The sequence below is a fragment of the Geotrypetes seraphini genome, chromosome 14, assembly GCF_902459505.1.
Source record: "Geotrypetes seraphini chromosome 14, aGeoSer1.1, whole genome shotgun sequence".
In the NCBI taxonomy this organism is placed as follows: Eukaryota; Metazoa; Chordata; class Amphibia; order Gymnophiona; family Dermophiidae; genus Geotrypetes; species Geotrypetes seraphini.
Window position 1 is genome coordinate 13,250,109 of NC_047097.1, and position 22,475 is coordinate 13,272,583.

Genomic DNA, 22,475 nt, shown 5'->3' on the forward strand with positions numbered 1-22,475 from the left:
ATAATGAGGTTGAAGTATCATAAATATGCATAATTCTCAGCAAAGAGACCTCTTATAACATCTAGGCTATAAGAGACCTCTTATAACATCTAGGTTAATTGTTTGAAGGGGGGGGGGGGTCATTTCAACCATAAGATTCCCACAATTTCGGCCATGCCCATCGTGCAGTAGAGACTCCCCGACCCTCTGTCCTTAAGAGCTGCCGAGGAGGGGGAGGGGGAAAGCGAATCTGCTGGTTCAGCCTCGGGCTCTCGCTCCAAGTGACTCTGGGTGCTGTGTGTTCTTTTTCTGCTCAGGCGATAAGGATCAGGTGGAGAAGCAGTAAGGGCAAGCTCATTCTTCCAGCCCATTGCCCAATACAACGGCAGGATAACTTCTTTTGTTCTGGTTCTAATACCTTTCTTGATAATACCTAGCATTCTATTCGCCTTCTTAGTGGCCGCTGCGCACTATGCCGACGGCTTCATTGTCTTGTCCACTATTACTACCAAGTCCCTTTCTTGGGTACTCTCACCCAATAACAGCCCTCCCATCATATAGAAGGAGAAGGAAGATGAGGGAGGGAATGAAAAGAGATGCCAGGGCTTGGAGGGAAGGGAGGGAGGAAGAGATGCCAGGACATGGAGGAAGATATGCCAGACCAAGGGAAAAGGAAGGAGAAGATTTCAGAGCATGGAGGGGGAGGGACAGATGGAAGAAAAGGAAAAGAGAGAGATGCCAAGGAATCGGGGAAGGGAAGATGCCAGACCGTGGGGTGGGAAGGAAAAAAAGGAGAAGAGAGAGATGCTAGAGCATAGGGGAGGGGGTGGAGACAGAAAAATGGAGAGGGGATGAAGCTGAAATGAATCATATACAAAGGAGAGAAGGGGCACAGGATAGACAGTTTATGGAAGGAGCATAGAAAGAGGGAAGATACCATAAGGAAGAGAGAGAGAGCGAGAGAGGGCAGACACTGGATGGAAAGGGGTGAGAGGGCAGAGAATGGAAGGGGCAAGTCAGAGGATGAACGGTAGATGGAAGGGGTAGAGAGATGGGGACAGACGCTGAATGGAAGTGTAGGGGAGAGGAGGGCCAGACACTGAAGTGGGGGAAGAGGGGGAGCAGATGCTGGAAGGAAGTGGGGAGGAGAAAGAAAAAAGAGCACATATTGGATTGAAGGAAGAGCATAGAGTTAGATACTGGAAGGGGTGAGGGAAAGAGGTGGCAAGCTATAGGTAGACATAATGAGAGAAGGAAATTGAGGACTGAATAGTAAGAAAGAATTTAGACAGAGGCAGAAAATAAATTGAGAAGGAAGAACAGGAGGAAGGGAGCGGAGAGAGAGATGCCTGATCATGGGGCAAGAGAAGGAGACAGATACCAGACCTGGGAGGAGGAAAAGAGATAGGAGACAGATACCAGATCTGAGGGGAGAAAAGGAGGAGAGAGAGAGATGCTAAAATCTGGGAGGGAAGGAGGGAGGAAGGAAGGCAAGAAAGAGGCAGAGAAAGGGGAGGGGGGTTAAGTAGATTAGAAGGACTAGAAAGAGAAAGGCCTGGAGCAAAGGGGAAAGACAGGAGGCAGATGCAGGACTATGGGAGGTTCAGACAGAGGGGGAAGAACAGGGAGATTTAAGGTCATAATAGAGGAGGGAGAGAGAGGGAGATCTAGAACGAAGGTACAAATGAGAACTGACACTGGATCTGGGGAGGGTAACAGAGGGAAAAGAGAGAGAGAGAGACCTGGACCCAAAGGGGATGGGGCTGGATTGTGAAAGAAATGTTGGCAAAAGAAAGAAAGATTGGATGCGCAGAAGTGCAACCAGAGACTCATGAAATCATCAGACAACAAAGGTAGGAAAAATGATTTTATTTTAAATTTAGTGATCAAAATGTGTCCGTTTTGAGAATTTATATCTGCTATCTATATTTTGCACTATATTTGACTATTTTTCTATAGTTACTGAGGTGACATTGCATACTTTAAAGTAATCTGCCATGACATCTTTGAAAAGAACCTGAAACTCATAAATGATAATTAACATTTTCTCTGTAAACAGTGTGCTTTGTGTTTTTTTAAAATTTTATGTTTACCATTATGAATTAATAAGATATTGTGTGTACATGGAAAATGAATGGAAGAAATTGGGGGTGGGGCTAGGGCAGGATGGGGGGCGGGGCTGAATATTAATAGATGTCCCATTTTGATGAAAAAAATAAATGGTCACGTTAAACATACCAAATTATTGGCCTGTTTAGATTCTTTAGGTTTACAAGGCTTAAAGGGTTTCTGGAATGTAGACTTTACCAGGTCAGGTTTAATAATCAGCTTTCTTACATCTGGAAAAATCCCTGCGGTGTCCGTCAGGGCTCCCTACTTTCACCTACATTATTCATTGTATACCTTTCTTCTTTGGGTTTTTGCCGGCTTCCCTTCTCTTCTCTCCGAAACCGGAAGTTGCGTCCCCTGGTGGGGAGGGAAGAGAAGGGAAGCCGGCACGCACACGATAGAGCCCAGGAGGGAAGCTTACACTTCCTTCGGGCCTTCCTTGCTGCCGAGTCCTGCCTTTGCGGAAACAGAGTAGGTAGGACCCGGCAACGAGGAAGGCCCGAAGCAAGTAAAAGCATGCTGGCAAAAAAAAAAAAGGCAGGCGTCAAACAAAATTTTTGGCGGAGAGTCAGCCCGGGAAGGAGCATTGGCAGCAGCAGAAGGATTTGCCAGGCGCGGTCATCTAAATTAGCTGGGCAGTGTGCCCGGCTAAGAGGCCCTGGGGAGAACACTGCAGACCACAAAGTTTGGGCCAATGAGCAACAATACAAAGATAGGTATATCGCTGCGATAGGTGGGGTTACAACAAACAGAGAGAGAGGTTATGAAAGCAGTGGCTTAGCCCCTCTCTCCTTCGGCTCAGAACCCCCTCTGCTTCTATGGTAGCCAAAGACCTTTCCTGCCTGAGCCGCATCTTCAGCAGCACATAATTCAGCACGCAGACTTCGGCTAATGCCAGTTCTTCCGCGCATGCTCAGATCAGGTTTAACTGAGCAAGAGCGGAAGAACCAGCATTAACGAACAAAGCAAGCCTGCTGAGTTAAGTGCTACGCAGATAATACAGAAAATAATGTATGGTAGAGCATTTTCCGTGATTAAAGAAGCGCCACTAACTTAATCACAGATCAATTGAAAGACAACCCCTTGGCGCTCTATGCAAATTACCCCTTCTCCGCCCCTACTCCTTCACCATGAGCAGGGAGGGGTAATTTGCATAGCGTTTGTCACATTGACCTATTGAAACATTTGTGCCCACGTTCCAAGGGTCCGCCCTCTTGACGTTGGAACTTTTGTTTCCTGCTGTGCTGAAGGATGCGGCAGAAAGGTTTTGGTGGGTTAAGTTAACAGTTGTGCCTTCCCTCTGTACTTTCATCAGGGTGTTTTTGGAGAGTAAAAAATGTTGTAAGCTCTTTTGAGCAGGGACTGTTTTCTTACTCTTTGTGACTGAGTAGTGCTGCATGCGTCTGGTAGTGCTATAGAAATATTTAATAGTAATAGTAGGTGGTCCAGGAGAGAAAAAAAAGTTCATGGCCAGACTTGTGGTTGTGCCTTTCCCTCTCTTCTTTCATCACAGGGTGTTTTGGGCAGGTTAAGTAGCAAAACATTAAAATCCTTGTAGCACTCACTGTGGTTCCTCCTCGAGGGCCGTAATCCAGTCGGGTTTTCAGGATTTCCCCAATGAATATGCATGAGATATATTAGCATACAATGAAAGCAGTGCATGTAGATAGATCTCATGCAAATTAATTGGGGGAAATCCTGAAAACCTGACTAGATTGCGGCCCTCGAGGAGGGACTTAGATATCCCTGGCCTACAGCATCCAGGAACTTGGTCTCCCTACCCATGATAACTGCGTTGCCTTCCTTGCAGTTGCATTTAATCTCGACCGTCATCTCTCCATCAATTTCTTCGGACTACCCTGGGGGTCGGTAGTAGATGCCAATCTTCATTTCTGTTTGTTTTGTTCCTGGAATTGTGGCCCATAGAGACTCTATCTTATTTTTCATTTCTTGTGTGTTCTCTCCAGTAGATTCAATTTCCTCTTTGACGTATCGAGATGGAAGAAGAGATTCTCTTTCTCAAAGGACCCTCAGCCACAAGAGGGCATCCGCTCAAATTCAGGGGTGGGAAATTTCATGGCGAGATCAGGAAATATTTCTTCACCGAGAGAGTGGTTGATCCTTGGAACGAGCTCCCGGTGCAGGTGATCGAGGCAAACAGCGTGCAAGAATTTAAGAGCAAATGGGATGCCCATGTGGGATCCCTTAGAGGGTTAAGCCAAGGGAACCTGTCACCAGGAGTGGGATCCCTAGGATAGTAGACTTGGGTCAGTAGAGTGGGCAGACCTGATGGACTATGGCCCTTATCTGCCGTCATCTTCTATGTTTCTATAGTTCAATACCCCCACCTTTTTTACCTACTCTGTCTCTGTGGTATAGCTTGTATCCCGGTAGCACAGTGTCCCAGGCGTTTTCCTCATTCCACCATGTTTCCGTGACGCCGATGATGTCAAGGTTATCTTTTTGTGCCATAGCTTCCAATTCCCCCATCTTACTTCTTAGGCTTCTTGCATTCGTGTACATACCTTGAATTTGCAGCCTGTTATTTTCTTGCAATTCCTTCCCTCTTGTGTCCCTTTTCAATCCATCAGGATTTCTATCTTGCCTATGATCCGGTGAGTCTTCCCTGCTATCTTCTTCACGGTATCTTCTGAGTATACCGGTTCCTGAATCATTGACTCTTGGTCGACTGTCGACTTTCCCCTTCTTCCTAGTTTAAAAACTTCTCAATTTCTCTCTTGATTTTGCTTGCAAGTAGCCTTGTTCCGTCTCCGCTGAGGTGGAGTCCATCCTTCCTGAATAGCTTGCTCTTCCCCCAGAATGTCATCCAGTTGCGCACGAAGTGGAATCCTTCTTCCTCACACCAGCGCCTCATCCACACGTTGACTGCTTGCAGCTCCATCTGCCTCTTCTCATTGGCCCTGGGTACCGACAGGATCTCCCAGAACGCTACCCTCTGCGTTCTGGTCTCCAGCTTCCTTCCTAGCATCCGGAACTGGTCCTTCCAGTACTTCCCTGCTGTACTTCCTGTTGCTCATGTTGTTTGTCCCCACATGGATCACCACTGCCGTATCTTCCTCTTCCATGCTGTTGATGATCCTGTCGATGCGGCTCACTACGTCTTCTACGTTAGCTCCCGGTAGACAGGTCACCAGCCGATCCTGTCTTCCTCTCCCTATGTGGCTGTCGATGATGGAGTCCCCCATAACGATTGCTGTCCTCTCTTATCTTCTCTAGCCGTGAAGGAAGCAGTGGGGCCGTTGGATGACCATGGAATAAAGGGAGTACTAAAGGAGGACAAAATAATTGCCGACAAACTGAACACATTTTTTGCGTCTGTTTTTACCGAAGAGGATATACACACCATACCAGAAGCCAACAGGCTATATGCAGGAAACGAAGACGGGAAACTGATAGGGTTGACGGTCAGCCTAGAAGAGGTATGCAGGCAGACTGATAGGCTTAAAATCAATAAATCCCCGGGACTGGATGGCATCCATCCGAGAGTAATCAAGGAACTGAAAGGAGCTATAGCTGAACTGCTTCAACTGATAGCCAATCTGTCGATCAAATCGGGAAGGATATCGGAAGACTAGAAAATGGCGAATGTTACACCGATCTTCAAGAAAGGTTCGAGGGGAGATCCGGGAAACTACAGACTGGTGAGTCTGACCTCGGTACTGGGAAAGATGGTAGAGGTGCTGATAAAGGACCGCATCATTGATCACCTTGACAGACCCGATCTTATGAAGACCAGCCAGCACGGCTTCAGCAAGGGAAGATCTTGCTTGATGAACTTGCTGTACGTCTTCAAGGGAGTAAACAAGCAGATAGACAAGGGCGAGCCGGTCGACATTGTATATCTGGATTTTCAGAAAGCATTCGACAAGGTCCCGCATGAACGACTACTTTGAAAAATTGCAAGCCATGGAATCGAGGATGAAATACGTGGATTAAAAACTGGTTGGCGGATAGGAAACGGAGAGTGGGGGGTAAATGGACAATACTCGGACTGGAAAAGCATCATGAGTGGAGTGCCATAGGGTTCGGTGCTTGGACCCTTGCTCTTCAACATATTTATAAATGACCTGGAAATTGGTACGACGAGCGAGGTGATTAAATTTGTGGACGATACGAAGCTATTCAGAGTAGTGAAGACGCAGGAGGATTGCGAAGACCTGCAATGTGACAAACACGCTCGAGAAATTGGCTGCGAAATGGCAAATGAGGTTTAATATGGATAAGTGTAAGGTGATGCATATTGGTAACAAAAATCATATACACGAATACAGGATGTCTGGTGCGGTACTCGGAGAGACCCCTCAGGAAAGAGACTTGGGAGTACTGGTTGACAAGTCGATGAAGCCGTCCGCACAATGTGCGGCGGTTGTGAAAAGGGCGAACAGAATGCTAGGAATGATTAAGAAGTGGATCACGAACAAATCAGAGGTTATCATGCATCCAGCACTGGTCGCCATAGATGAAGCAGGACACGGTACTACTTTAAAGGGTCCAGAGAAGAGCGACTAAAATGGTTAAGGGGCTGGTGGAGTTAATGTACAGTGAGAGGTTAGAGAAACTAGGCCTCTTCTCCCTTGAAAAGAGGAGACTGAGAGGGGATATGATCGAAACATTCAAGATAATGAAGGGAATAGACACGTTTTCACCCTCTCCAAGGTAGAGAGAACGAGAGGGCACTCTTTAAAATTAAAAGGGGATAGATTCCGTACAAACGTAAGGAAGTTCTTCTTCACTCAGAGAGTGGTGGAAAACTGGAACATTCTTCTGGAGGCTGTTATAGGGGAAAATACCCTCCAGGGATTCAAGACAAAGTTAAACAAGTTCCTGCTGAACCGGAACGTAAGCAGGTAAGGCTAGTCTCAGTTAGGGTAATGGTCTTTGACCTAAGGGCCACCGCGGGAGCAGACTGCTGGGCACAATGGACCGCTGGTTTGACCCAGCAGCAGCAATTCTTTTGTTCTTATGTTTTCTTGTTCATATCTTGCTCTGCCGTAGTGCAAGTGTGCATTGAATATCCAAAAGGCTCCCACTTAAAAGTCTAATTCATAGGTACTTTTCATTTTGTCAACATGAGTAAATAAAAGTGTTCAGAAAACACTACTCAGTTATTTCAGAAGAGGGATGCCACAAACTAATGATGGTACAGCGTCAACTGCTGATGTGGCAATTTCAAACAGACATTGCAAAGGCTGGTCCATCAGGGGAAATCTTTTCAGCACACACTCTGCCAATTGATAAATCTAATGTATGGCATAAATAAACAATGGTTTAAAGATTTTGATTGGCTAATGGTCAAATAAAATGGTATGTGGTGCTCATTGTACAAAAAAACGTTCAAAATACTGAAGGGAATAGACTTAGTAGATAAAGACAGACTTTCCAAGATAGGGAGAATGAGAGGGCACTCTCTAAAGTTGAAAAGGGATAGATTCTGTACAAACATAAGGAAATTCTTCTTCACCCGGAGAGTGGTGGATAACTGGAATGCTCTTCCGGAATCTGTTATAGGGGAAAACACACTTCAGGGTTTCAAAACAAAGTTGGACAAGTTCCTGCTAAACTGGAATGTACGCAGGTGAGGCTGGACTCATTTAGAGCACTGGTCTTTGACCTGAGGGCCACTGCGTGAGCGGACTACTGGGCAGGATGGACCACTGGTCTGACCCAGCAGCGGCAATTCTTATGTAAATATTCAAGCAAACACCCCCCAAGGAGGGAGTTACCTTGGGTAAATGTGCCATGCACAAGAATTTGAAAAGAAAGTGTGCTGGACCATGAAAACAGTAAAACGCACATTGAATCTTCTGCTGACCTTTTAAGAAAGCGTATACTAGAGTAAACTGGAATCGGTCAAATTGAAAGATCTGTATCTATGCTAAATAACTTACAGAACGATACCTTTGTAGGAGCTTTAAGATCCATGTATTGGTTGGCAAAAAAATGAGTTGCCACATACAACAATGTTTGAAAAGCTGTTGGAACACTAAAGAAATGGGTTGTTCCTTTTGCAACATCTCATTGTTGGTAAAAATGCACATTACACCTCAGAAAGAATAATGCAAGAGCTGCTGGATGTCTTAGCATCAGAAATAAAGTCTAACATACTGAAAAATATGCACACTGATGAAAATTTTTTCAGTATTCTGTGTGATGAAACCACAGATATCTCAGTTGTAAAACAATTATTTACATTAAATATATTTGCCAGGTCACTAAAGAGGTCAGAATTAGTTTTGTATCGAACCGCAATATGAGTGATGGCAAAATGGAAACTATAACCAACATGCTGAGTGAGACTGTGGACACACTAGGCTTGAAAGCTGCTAATCTGGTTGGACTAGGATCAGATGATTATGATTATGACTGGGAAACAGAAAGGTATGGCAAAACTGCTTAAAGATAAAACATCTGGACTCTTGGTCTGTGTAAACCATCGATTGGCCCGTGCAAGTGCCCAAGCAGCAGCTGCTATACCTTATTTAACAAAACTGAACGACATCTTAAGGCAGCTGTTCTATTTCATCCAAAATTCTTCAAGTAGGATGGCTGGTGTAACGGAAATCCAAAATATTCTGAACATTCCCCAGATTAAGCTGAAAATGACCAGTGACACTAGATGGCTGTCTCATGACTCTGCAGTACAGTAACTATGACAGTGCATGATGAGTGTCATAGCTGCGCTGGAAAGAGAGGTCACTGAATGAAATGACATCACAGCTGAAAGATTAAGCAGATGTATTAAAATGTACAATTTTGTTTCCTCTCTTATGATGCTGTCAGACGTATTAACTTTGTTGTCCAACTTATCAAAGGCTTGGCAAAGGCAAGATGTCAATCTTACCGAAATTGAGCCAATTTTGCTCACCACAAAATTGTCTATCATGCAGTTGAAAGACACTCCTGGGAGATATTTTCAAAACCTTCATCATAGTCTGGCAGAAAATGGTCAGATCTCCGCATTGTTTATACACAGAGTGATGTAATGTCATTCAAAACTGCAATATATGATACATACCTAGAGACAGTTGTCAAGCACCTAGATGCAAGATTCCCTGACATGCCAATTATTTCCAGCTTTTCATAAGTTTTCAATGCAGAAACTCACGATTCAAGTGAGTCTGCTGAAATTCTTTTCACTCATTACTCCAAAAATGGTAGCCCTCCAATTTTAAAATATGAAAGTAGCAGGCAAGAATGGACAGTTGCGTCAAAAATGATCAGATGTCAATCATACAAAGACTTCAGTCCAAAACAAATTTCTTGGGGGAGTATTGTTAAAAGCCAAATATTCCTGAATGTCCTTACCCAATAGTTTTTTATATGCTTAGGTTCTAACAATATAGTATCATCAAACCTTCACGATAGCCTACCTCTGACATCCTAGACCACTGATTAGATGATTTTAATGATAATTTACAAATTAATAATGGTAGGTATAAAGTTTAAATTTTATTTTTCAGTTTTCAATTCTCTGCAGTATATACCATTTGGCCAGTCAGTTTGCCCAATTAAATCTTCCAAGCTCCAAGATTTGTTTCATTTCCTTCAAATTGTTGCTTTTAAATATCTTTCTGTCATGGATATCTCCCTTACAATATCCTTAGTCAAGTACAAATAAAATAAATCATTTAGTTTCTCCACAATGGCCTTGCCCTCCCTTTGTGCCCTTTTTGCAAGACACTGTAAAAAAGCCATATCATTTTTTGAAGGAGCTTTGTAAGTATATCTTGATAGTTTGAGAGGAGAATAGCAACTTGCTAATTTAATTTTCCATTCAAAGCTGCTAATTATTTACAGAATAAAAATAGGATTGGTGGAGAAACTGGCTGTAACAGAGGTCTCAATATTTTAGTCAGACTTAACAGTCTGCTGTGTCTGTTTACTGTAGAGTTGTCTGTGTGCCGAGTGCTGAAACGGTGGAAAATATTTTTGTTCGTATGACTGGTTTCAATCCAAATGCAGCTGAGCCCCACTTCCAGGATTGAATGCAGTTAATTAATTAATGAAACATCTCAATCTCCTTGTCTTTTCAAATTTTCAAATGTGTTTAAATATCATTTATAAACACCTTTATAGGAAGAAATAAAACTGAAGCATGACCATTAAAAAAACACACACACACAAACCACAAAAATGTCAAACACATGCCCTGTCATCATGATGATATTGTATCATATTCACTCTAGATGAAAGCTTATATGTGCATAGCTTTCCACTGACAGACCAGAGCCTTAATCAAAGAAAGCAACTTCTCTTTGCTGCTCTCCACAACCAAGTCAGGAAATATCAAATTTCACATATTCTGTCATTTTTATAAATGAACAGTTTGTAGAAAAACATTCTTTGCAAATTTACTTTGTTTAAGAATTATTTCAAGTCTGTTGAAGTTACTGTATTTCAGATGAATAGCTCCTAGTGAATACCCTGGCCTATAGAATATATTTGTGACATTTTATCAATAGAGAAAGGGCTTGAAGAAAGTGAGCAGTGTGAGGATCAGAACAAAACAGACCTCTAAAGAAAGTATACTTGGTTCCAGGATGGTGCTCTGGATTGAGTTTTGATACTGGCAACTGCCAGATCTTAGCTACACAAAGCTGGAGACCAGGCCGAGGATGGGGTAGTGGACATCAAAGGAGCCCAGTGATAAGACAGGGATGATAGAACATACTGGTACAGAGATCCTCCTAATTCATAGAAACAGACTAATTCAAGGTAAGAAAACTGATTCAGGATTGAGGAAGACTTCATAGCAAAGAGTCAAGATCAGAGTTACAGCATAGAATAAAATGGCATGAGGCAATGCTAGGGTGGTGGATGCCAAGCAAAGACTGGATGTATGTGAATATCTGAATATATCTTTCATCTATCTATCTATATATACAGTATATATGTCTAAGACTGGGTGTATGTGTGAATAGCTGTATATATCTTTCTATCAATCTAATCTAATATAATAAAATGCTAAGCGCGCATGCGCACTCTTACCCCATGTTCCCTGATCTGTCAGGCTGTATTGATTTTATTCTGCTTTGTGTTTGTATTTTAAAAGTTTTCAATAAAAATTTTGAACTAAAAAAAAGAAAGAAAGATATATACAGATATTCACATACACCTATATATATATATATATATATATATATATATATATATATATATACACACACACATACACACAGTATATGTGAATATCTGTATATATCTTTCTTTTTTTTTTAGTTCAAAATTTTTATTGAAAACTTTTATAATACAAACACAAAGCAGAATAAAATCAATACAGCAAGGCTACCATTTATAATTAGAACCAAATAACTGTTTTTCATACGGTGACAGCAACATAAGTAGAATTGCATCAACAAGAGAACCAGGAAGAAAATATAAGGAGAGCAAAAAAGGAGGAGAAAAGAAATGGGGAAAAGGTACATACTGACATCATGACAATAGATATGCAAACGGAAAGATAGTGGTCAGAAATGTATTTGTGACTGTATAAAATTATCCAAAAATAACCATGGTGATACAGCGGCGGAAATGTGGAAGGAGAGTCCGGAGTTTCTGGAGAGATGAAGTTTTTCAGTAGCATAATGTTCATGTTTACGATAAAGACTTAGAGAGTTCCACCAAAAGGTATAATCCAACAAGGATGCTGATTTCCAGTTTATATATATATACAGTATATATATGACTGGGTGTATGTGAATATCTGTATATATCTTTCTATCTATCTAATTTATCTATCTATCTGGGTGTATGTGAATATCTAATATAATAAAACTCTAAACGCGCATGCGCACTCTTACCTGCGTGCTTCCATTTTCCGTGAGCTGTAGGTTCCCACAGGTAGGAGTGCGCATGCGCGCTTGTCTGTGGCCGGTTGACAGAGGCAGCAAGCACGCGTGACTCCCCTCTCCCGCCCTCACTCAACTACCCACCGCCAGAGAAACATCGCTATGGCTGCCCGCATTGGACCGTGGGTAGGTAATTGGAAGTGCTGGCGGCGGTCACGTGCACAGAATTGGTGCTCCAGACCTCCATCCAGGAAAAACGGCACTACCGGTAGAAGTTTATTTTTAAGATTAAAGGTGCTGTGGCGGCTCCTCTCACGAGCCACACCTGCATCAGAGAAGGCTTCCGACGCAGGCAGCGATCCTGAGAGGAAACGTTGCGGGACCTTTAAACTTAAAAATAAACTTCTACCGGTAGTGCCGTTTTTCCTGCTGTGCCCTCTCTTTCAGTGAATGAAGCATTGCAGCAACGAACAGTTCTGATGAAGCAGCCAATCAGTGTGTCTAATCTTGAGGAGGGAGATCTCCTTGACCACAGTGAGTGCAATGGTAGGCCAGGCTGGAAGGGAAGGTGGGGTTGGGGGAAATGCTGCTGCTGCAGAGGGACCTGGAGGGGAAGGTAAATACCGCTGCTGCTGATGCTCAGAGAAGTGGACGGGGAGGGAAATACTGCTGCTATTGTTGCACAGGGAAGTGGGGTCGGGGGAGGGAAGTGCTGCTGCACAGAGAACTGGAGGGGTGGGAATGTTGCTGCGGCTGCTGCACAGGGTAAGTGGGGGGGAGGGAAATGCTGTTGCTGCTGCACAGGGAAATGGAGGGGGAGGAAATGCTGCTGCAGCAAAGGAAAGTGGGGCGGGGGAAATGCTGCTGCACAGGGAAATGGAGGGGAGGGGAGGGAATGTTACATAGGTAGCAGGGAGAGAGACAGATAGATGGAAAGAAAGATAGACAGCGGGAGGGAGGGAGACAGAAAGAAAGGAAGAAAGACACAGGGGCAGGAAAAGGGACAGAAAGACAGACAGAGAAAGGGGGCCAGGGAGAGGGAAATACAGCAGGAGGTAGAGAGTCAGAAAGAAAGACAGACATCTATTCTAGCACCCGTTAATGTAACGGGCTTAAAGACTAGTCTGTATATAACTTTCTATCTATCTAATTTATCTATCTATCTATATACAGTATATATATGTCTAAGACTGGGTGTATGTGAATATCTGTATATATCTTTCTATCTAATCTCTCTCTCTCTCTCTATCTCTTTCTCTATCTATCTTTCTATCTATCTAAGACTGGGTGTATGTGAATATCTGTATATATCTTTCTATCTATCTTTCTATCTATCTAAGACTGGGTGTATGTGAATATCTGTATATATCTTTCTATCTATCTTTCTATCTATCTAAGACTGGGTGTATGTGAATATCTGTATATATCTTTCTATCTAATCTCTCTCTCTCTCTCTATCTCTTTCTCTATCTATCTTTCTATCTATCTAAGACTGGGTGTATGTGAATATCTGTATATATCTTTCTATATCTATCTTTCTATCTATCTAAGACTGGGTGTATGTGAATATCTGTATATATCTTTCTATCTATCTTTCTATCTATCTAAGACTGGGTGTATGTGAATATCTGTATATATCTTTCTATCTAATCTCTCTCTCTCTAAGACTGGGTGTATGTGAATATCTGTATATATCTTTCTATCTAATCTCTCTCTCTCTAAGACTGGGTGTATGTGAATATCTGTATATATCTTTCTATCTAATCTCTCTCTCTCTAAGACTGGGTGTATGTGAATATCTGTATATATCTTTCTATCTAATCTCTCTCTCTCTAAGACTGGGTGTATGTGAATATCTGTATATATCTTTCTATCTAATCTCTCTCTCTCTAAGACTGGGTGTATGTGAATATCTGTATATATCTTTCTATCTAATCTCTCTCTCTCTAAGACTGGGTGTATGTGAATATCTGTATATATCTTTCTATCTAATCTCTCTCTCTCTAAGACTGGGTGTATGTGAATATCTGTATATATCTTTCTATCTAATCTCTCTCTCTCTCTCTCTCTAAGACTGGGTGTATGTGAATATCTGTATATATCTTTCTATCTAATCTCTCTCTCTCTCTCTCTAAGACTGGGTGTATGTGAATATCTGTATATATCTTTCTATCTAATCTCTCTCTCTCTAAGACTGGGTGTATGTGAATATCTGTATATATCTTTCTATCTAATCTCTCTCTCTCTAAGACTGGGTGTATGTGAATATCTGTATATATCTTTCTATCTAATCTCTCTCTCTCTCTCTATCTCTTTCTCTATCTATCTTTCTATCTATCTAAGACTGGGTGTATGTGAATATCTGTATATATCTTTCTATCTATCTTTCTATCTATCTAAGACTGGGTGTATGTGAATATCTGTATATATCTTTCTATCTAATCTCTCTCTCTCTAAGACTGGGTGTATGTGAATATCTGTATATATCTTTCTATCTAATCTCTCTCTCTCTAAGACTGGGTGTATGTGAATATCTGTATATATCTTTCTATCTAATCTCTCTCTCTCTAAGACTGGGTGTATGTGAATATCTGTATATATCTTTCTATCTAATCTCTCTCTCTCTAAGACTGGGTGTATGTGAATATCTGTATATATCTTTCTATCTAATCTCTCTCTCTCTAAGACTGGGTGTATGTGAATATCTGTATATATCTTTCTATCTAATCTCTCTCTCTCTAAGACTGGGTGTATGTGAATATCTGTATATATCTTTCTATCTAATCTCTCTCTCTCTAAGACTGGGTGTATGTGAATATCTGTATATATCTTTCTCTCTAATCTCTCTCTCTCTCTCTCTCTAAGACTGGGTGTATGTGAATATCTGTATATATCTTTCTATCTAATCTCTCTCTCTCTAAGACTGGGTGTATGTGAATATCTGTATATATCTTTCTATCTAATCTCTCTCTCTCTAAGACTGGGTGTATGTGAATATCTGTATATATCTTTCTATCTAATCTCTCTCTCTCTAAGACTGGGTGTATGTGAATATCTGTATATATCTTTCTATCTAATCTCTCTCTCTCTAAGACTGGGTGTATGTGAATATCTGTATATATCTTTCTATCTAATCTCTCTCTCTCTCTAAGACTGGGTGTATGTGAATATCTGTATATATCTTTCTATCTAATCTCTCTCTCTCTCTCTATCTCTTTCTCTATCTATCTTTCTATCTATCTAAGACTGGGTGTATGTGAATATCTGTATATATCTTTCTCTATCTATCTTTCTATCTATCTAAGACTGGGTGTATGTGAATATCTGTATATATCTTTCTCTATCTATCTTTCTATCTATCTAAGACTGGGTGTATGTGAATATCTGTATATATCTTTCTATATCTATCTTTCTATCTATCTAAGACTGGGTGTATGTGAATATCTGTATATATTTTTCTAGCTATCTAATCAAGTTTCGGCTACTTTATTGGTACAGTTTGCTATTGATTCTGATAGGGAATGGATGTTAAAATTGTTCTTTAAATATAAGGATGTTCCCTTTTTGTCAAATAATATAAGAATGTATCCAGATGTTTCGTGTCCGACCCAGAAGAAAAGAAAACAGTTTCTTATTTTGAGACCTCAGGTGATACACTAAGGGGCCAAGAACCATGGGCTAAGGGGGCTTCGGGCTAAGAATTCTGAAGTGTATTTGTTCAAATAGCACAATATAATCACTGTCTGAATAATTTATAATGCAATATAGAAAAATGTTAATAAGAACATAATAACATAAGAATTGCAGCTGCTGTGTCAGACCAGTGGTTCATCGTGCTAGCAGTCCGCTCCGGCGGGGGCCCTTAGGTCAAAGACCATTGCCCTGAGTCTAGCCTTACCTGCGTACATTCTGGTTCAGCAGAAACTTGTCTAACTTTGTCTTGAATCCCTGGAGGGTGTTTTCCCCTATAACAGCCTCCAGAAGAGCGTTCCAGTTTTCTACCACTCTCTGGGTGAATAAGAACTTCCTTACATTTGTACGGAATCTATCACCTTTTAACTTTAGAGAGTGCCCTCTCGTTCTCTCTACCTTGAAGATGGTGAACAATGTCTTTATCTACTAAGTCTATACCATTCATTATTTTGAATGTTTCGATCATGTCTCCTCTCAGTCTCCTCTTTTCAAGGGAGAAGAGGCCCAGTTTCTCTAATCACTCATTGTACGGCAACTACCGTATTTTCTCGAATATAACACACGCGTTATACGTGGTTTTTACGTACCGCGCATACCCTTGCACGTTATACGCGTGAGTGCGTGGTACAAAATTTTTTTTTACATAGTTCCCCCCCCCGACGTCCGATTCACCCCCCCCCCCCGCAGGATCGCTTGCACCCCCACCCCGAAGGACCGCTCGCACGCACCGGCACCCCCACCCCGAAGGACCACTCGCACGCACTCCCACCCGCACCCCACTCTGAAGGACCTCTTGCACCCCCACAGCCTCCCGACCCCCCCCCCCATCATGTAGAAGCTCCTACCGGTGTCCTGCTGCTTCCTCTTGGCGGTCCCGACACCCGACACGATCGGGGCGAGAGGGAGCTCAAGCCCTCTTGCCCCAGCCAACCGCGGCACCCCCGACACGATCGGGGCAAGAGGGAGCTCAAGCCCTCTTGCCCCCACCGACTCCCCGACACGATCGGGGCAAAAGGGAGCCCAAGCCCTCTTGCCCCGCCGACTCCCCAACTCCCCGACAATATTGGGCCAGGAGGGAGCCCAAGTCCTCCTGGCCCTGGCGACCCCCCTCCCCCGCTAGTTGTTCTGGCCAGGAGGGAGCCCAAACCCTCCTGGCCACGGCGACCCCCTACCCCCACCCTGCACTACATTACGGGCAGGAGGGATCCCAGGCCCTCCTGCCCTCGACGCAAACCCCCCTCCCCCCAACGACCGCCCCCCCAAGAACCTCCTACCGCCCCCCCCAGCCGACCCGCGACAGAAGAGCAGGAGTTGGGTGTGATTATATGTGACTAGTCTTTAAGCCCGTTACATTAACGGGTGCTAGAATAGATATGTCTGTCTGTCTTTCTTTATCTCTCTCTCCTTGGCCGCTGTCTGTATCCTTCTGTCTCCCCCCTCCCCCCGAGCAAAGCTGTCTGCCCCCAGCACCCACCTCCCCCCCAAATGTCTCTCCATGGCCCTTTTCTGTCTTCTCCCCCAGAGCAAAGCTGTCTGTCCCCAGCACACCTCCCCCCAAAGCAGCCCCCTTTCCCTACGCCTACGCCGCTGGAGCTGGGAGGTTTGTGGAGGGTCAACAGCAGGAGCGGGGCTGCTGTCTGCCACTTGTTTGCTGCCACTGGTGCTGCCTACTCCGCTGGAGCTGGGAGGTTTGTAGAGAGCACAGTCGCGCGCATGCGCCTCCAGCCCCTGCAAGCGCCGTGAGGTGTCAATTAGAATGTTGCCACAGAAGCACACCTCACGGCGCCAGGACTCACAAATTTTTGAGAGCGCATGCGCGCTCTAGCGTTTTATTATTATTGATGATCTTAAGGTGGCCAAACAGGTTGAAAAAGTGACGGCAAAAGCTAGAAGGATGCTAGGTTGCATAGGGAGAGGTATGGCTAGTAGGGAAAAGGAGGTATTGATGCCTCTATATAAGACTTTGTTGAGACCTCATTTAGAAGATTGTGTACAATTCTGGAGGCCGCACCTTCAAAAAGATATAAAAAGGATGGGGTCGGTCCAGAGGAAGGCTACTAAAATGGTATGTGGTCTTCATCATCCTAAGGTGTATGGGGACAGACTTAAAGATCTCAATCTGTATTCTTTGGAGGAAAGGCGGGAGAGGGGAGATATGATAGAGATGTTTAAACACTGTACCTACGTAATGTAAATGCGCACGAGTCGAGTCTTTTTAATTTGAAAGGAAACTGCAATGAGAGGGCAAAGGAATTAAGAGGTGATAGGTAGAGAATGACACGGGGAAAAAATTTGTCCCCATCCCCATGAGCTCATCCTCATCCCGTCCCCGCGAGTTCAGTCCCTGTCTCGTCCCCGCTAACCATCTGATCCCATCCGCACAATCTATCTTGCTTCTGTGTTCCTATTTTCCCCATTTCTAATATCTCCCCTTTGTATCTGTATACTCCCTCCTGTGTCAGACATTGCCCCCCCCCATGTCCATATACCATCCCCATGTATCTCCCCTTTATGTCTCTGTCCCTATGCCCCCATGCACATAATTTCCCTTCTGTTACCTTCCTATGTCCAGATTTCCCCTCTCTTCCACACCAATGTGTCTCTCTCCAACCCCATCTAGCTTCTTTCCCTCTTTCTCCCTCTCCCCCCCCCGCATCTGGCTCACCTGCCTATCTGGCCACCTTTCTCTTTCCTGCTGTGGGTTCAATATTTGTCTCCCTCTTACTTCATCCCCTTGGCACAGCATCTCTTTCCTTTTCACTCCCTTCCTACTATGAAGGAACACTGCTGTCTTCATCTCCAAAGCCTGGAAAGCTGTGTGCTATATGACAGATTTCAGTGCTGAGTTGTGTCTGGCAGTTCATCTTTCTTCCTCCCCCTCCTACTACTCCTGCCCGGTCCCCCCTTCCCCTCCCCGTGGACCCAAGTGCACTATCCCAGTTGAGTCTGAGCCCAGAATCAGCAAGTGAGGCACTCATCCCTGCCACTGCTGCATCAGAGAAAGAATGGATGGCCACAGATGAGCCCTGGGAGGCCCTACTCCTCGGCCAATTTTGCTTTGGTATCCTTTTATTCCCCCCAAGCTCTATAGGAAACTCTGTCCCCAGCAGCAGCCCTCTTCCTCCCTCTCACCCGCTGCGGTCCATGCATCTCCCTTCCTCCCTTGCCCTTACATTCGCTAGCGAGTTTTCTTTAAACAAACAGCAGGAGCATTTTCTGAAGTCGTGTGCGGTTGGCTGGCTGCTTGAAATTTCTCCTCCGACGCAACTTCCTGTTTCCGATTGCATCTGAGGAGAAATTTCAGGCAGCCAGCTAGCCGCACGCAACTTCAGAAAATGCTCCGGATGCTTGTTAAGAGAAAAATTGCCAGCGAAGGTAAGGGCAAGGGAGGGAGGGAGATGCTCAGATCGCGCGATCGGCTTTTAAGTATTTTGCGACGTTCCCTCAATTAACTGCAGGGACAAGGTCATTCACTACTCCACGGGGCGGTGAATGGTCTTGTCCCCGTACCCGCGGTGACCAGGTTTTTTTTCATCCCCGTTTTGGCGGATTACCTGCAGGTAACCGTGTCATTCTCTAGTGATAGGCTCCGGAGTAATCTAACGAAATACTTTTTTACAGAAAGGATGGTAGATGCATGGAACAGTCTCCCAGAAGAGGTGGTGGAGACAGAGACTGTGTCTGAATTCAAAAGGGCCTGGGATAGGCACGTGGAATCTCTCGGAGAGAGAAAGAGATAATGGTTACTGTGGATGGGCAGACTAGATGGGCCATTTGGCATTTATCTGCCATCATGTTTCTGTGTTTCTATCTGGAGTGGATTAAAGCCCTTAGTTCACACAGCTCTTGGTTTCTTTTGAACCAAACAGGACAGCAGGACAGCTATCCTTACAACCCTTTCACCCTTGGAGTTGAATTCTTTTTAGCTATCTTATGTTACTGAGGATCCTGTGCTCTCGTGTCAAGCAAGAAGGCACTCACGCATGTGCGGTGGGCCACTGCCAGAGGCCTCTTAAAGATACAATGTTCTGGGCAGCCAAGTTCAGTCAGGATGATATCACTCAAGTTTAAGGATACATATCCTGCTGTCTTCTAAGAGCACCTGCTATATGTAAATAACTTCGCTAGATTGCTGTAACTGATAAGAAATTTGGGCAATAGGGCCAAGTATACCTTAGAACAGTGTTTTTCAACCTTTTTTGGGCAAAGGCACACTTGTTTCATGAAAAAAATCATGAGGCACACCACCATTAGAAAATGTTAAAAAATTTAACTCTGTGCCTATATTGACTATATATAAAGTAATTCTCTTGAATAGGAATCAAATAAACACAAAGAAAGTATTTTATAATTACTTTATTATGAAATATTAAGTAAACAGAATAGTGAAAAATTATAAAATACTTTATTCAGTGCGAAACCTGGGCCTGTTTGGCTGAACACAAAGCTGATATTCTGGCTGGAATCGAAGAAAGACACACACGTAGCTCTTCGTCAACAGCTCTCAGTCTCTCTCTGTATTTGGTTTTTATAGCATACAAAAATAGACAAATATACCCTCCATCCTTTTTATTAAACCACAATAGCAGTTTTTAGCGCAGGGAGCTGCGCTGAATGTCCAGCGCTGCTCTTGACGCTCATAGGCTCCCTGCGCTAAAAACCACTATTGCGGTTTAGTAAAAGGTGACCATATTGTAAAATATAGACAGCAGATATAAATTCAGAACTGTGCATAGTAAGTGAAGGGAAGTTTTCATCTCTGGGAATTTACCCAGTTAACTATTAAGTTATTTGGGCAAATTCCTTTGAAAACTATACAGCAGGGCTCAAACCAGGGGAGACTGCGAAAATCTCCAAAAGGATCTAACGCAGCTGGAAAAGTGGGCCGAAAAATGGCAAATGAGCTTCAACATAGGGAAATGCAAGGTCATGCACGTGGGGAAAAAGAACCCGATGTTCACATACAGAATGGGGGGAAAACCGCTAGGGATCAGTAACCTGGAGAGAGACCTGGGAGTGATGGTAGATGCAACACTGAAGGCATCGGCGCAGTGCGCTACAGCCTCAAAGAAAGCTAACAGAATGTTGGGTATCATTAAGAAGGGTATTACGACCAGGACGAAGGAAGTCATCATGCCACTGTATCGTGCAATGGTGCGGCCGCATCTGGAGTACTGTGTCCAGTACTGGTCGCCGTACCTCAAGAAGGACATGGCAGTACTTGAGGGAGTACAGAGAAGAGCAACTAAACTGATAAAGGGAATGGAAAATCTCCCATATACCGACAGGTTGAAGCAGTTGGGACTTTTCTCACTGGAAAAGCGGAGACTTAGAGGAGACATGATAGAAACCTTCAAGATCCTGAAGGGCATAGAAAAAGTAGACAGGGACAGATTTTTCAAATTAAGGACCACCACAAGTACAAGGGGGCACTCGGAGAAATTGAAAGGGGACAGGTTTAGAACAAACGCTAGGAAGTTCTTTTTCACTCAGAGGGTGGTGGATACATGGAACGTGCTTCCAGAGGCTGTTGTAGACAAGAAAACATTAAATGGTTTCAAAGAAAGTTTGGATAGATTCCTAGAAGAAAAAGGGATTGAAGGGTATAGATAGGTATGGACCACTACTCAGGCGATGGGCCTGATGGGCCGCCGCGGGAGCGGACCGCTGGGCAGGATGGACCTATGGTCTGCCTCAGCGGAGGCAACTTCTTATGTTCTTATGTTCTTATGTTCTTAAAACTGTGGTAATACTGCCTCCACTTTGCTAAATTTAAAATAAAATCATTTTTCTTACCTTGTCTGGTGATTTCTGGTTGCACTTTCTTCTTCTGACTGTGCATCCAATCTTTCTTCCCTTCTATCAGCCTGTATGCTTTCTCTCCTCCACACCTCATTCCCTCCCCCAACTTTTTCTTCCTCTCTCCCTGACCTGTCTTTCTTTTTTTCTGTTTCTCTTCTTTCCTTCTGTTTCCCTGCCTGCCCCCTTTCTTTCTTTCTCCCTGCCGTTCCCCAAGCCACTGCCACTGCCGCTGCCATCGGGGAACAGGACCCACCAATGGATAACAGGCCCCAAAGCTGACGCCGACGCATGCTCTCCCTGACGTCAATTCTGCAATCGGAGAGGAAGTTCCGCCCAGCCAGGCAGCGATTGGCTGGCCCGAACTTCCTCTCCGACTGCAGAATTGACGTCGGGGAGAAAAAGACTTATCAGCTCGATAGATTAGATCGCCAAGACAAAGTGAGTCCTGGGTGATCGACTCACTTTACCTTGGCGAGCTACTGGTGCCCCTGCCTCGGGCCCCCTGTCAGCTCCGGGCCCCTGAATGCCCTGCGGCACACCAGGCAACATCTCGCGGCACACTAGTGTGCCGCGGAACAGCGGTTGAAAAACACTGCCTTAGAATACTGCTAGACAAAATTGACTCCTGCAAATTTAAAATAAAAAAACACCATGATGCTATTGCCATTTGTTTTTAAAAGTGAGAGTCAAATGTTGCACATTGCTTTCTCAATAAAAATGCAGTCAGCTTGAATATATACTGAGCAGAAATTTAACCAGCATTTTAACTTATAAAAAAATAAATGGACTAATGTTCTTGGATCTTTGAGATATGTATTTGTAATTATTTCCAAGCCTGTGTGGGAACACTAGATACTTTTATAGGTTATTTTTTATCATTCCACTTGATGTCAGCAAAGAGCTTTTACATATGATTTTTCATTACTGAAATGGAAACCAGGAAAAATTCTTTGTCGGACATGATTGTATAAATATACAATAATTGGCATTTGCTTGTGAAAATGTATGTCCTACATACTTAAGAATATTTATTATTATTTCAGGTAACCATTTTAACAATTCAAGAGCATTCTTCTGCTTTTG

The 22,475-nt window shown here is 43.6% G+C and overlaps 1 protein-coding gene across 2 annotated transcripts in view; it reads left to right on the forward strand.

Annotated features, from left to right (window-relative positions):
• The window catches only part of NEDD4 (NEDD4 E3 ubiquitin protein ligase), a 319,682-nt gene that overhangs the window by 75,989 nt on the left and 221,218 nt on the right, over positions 1-22,475 (forward strand). The window lies entirely within an intron of this gene.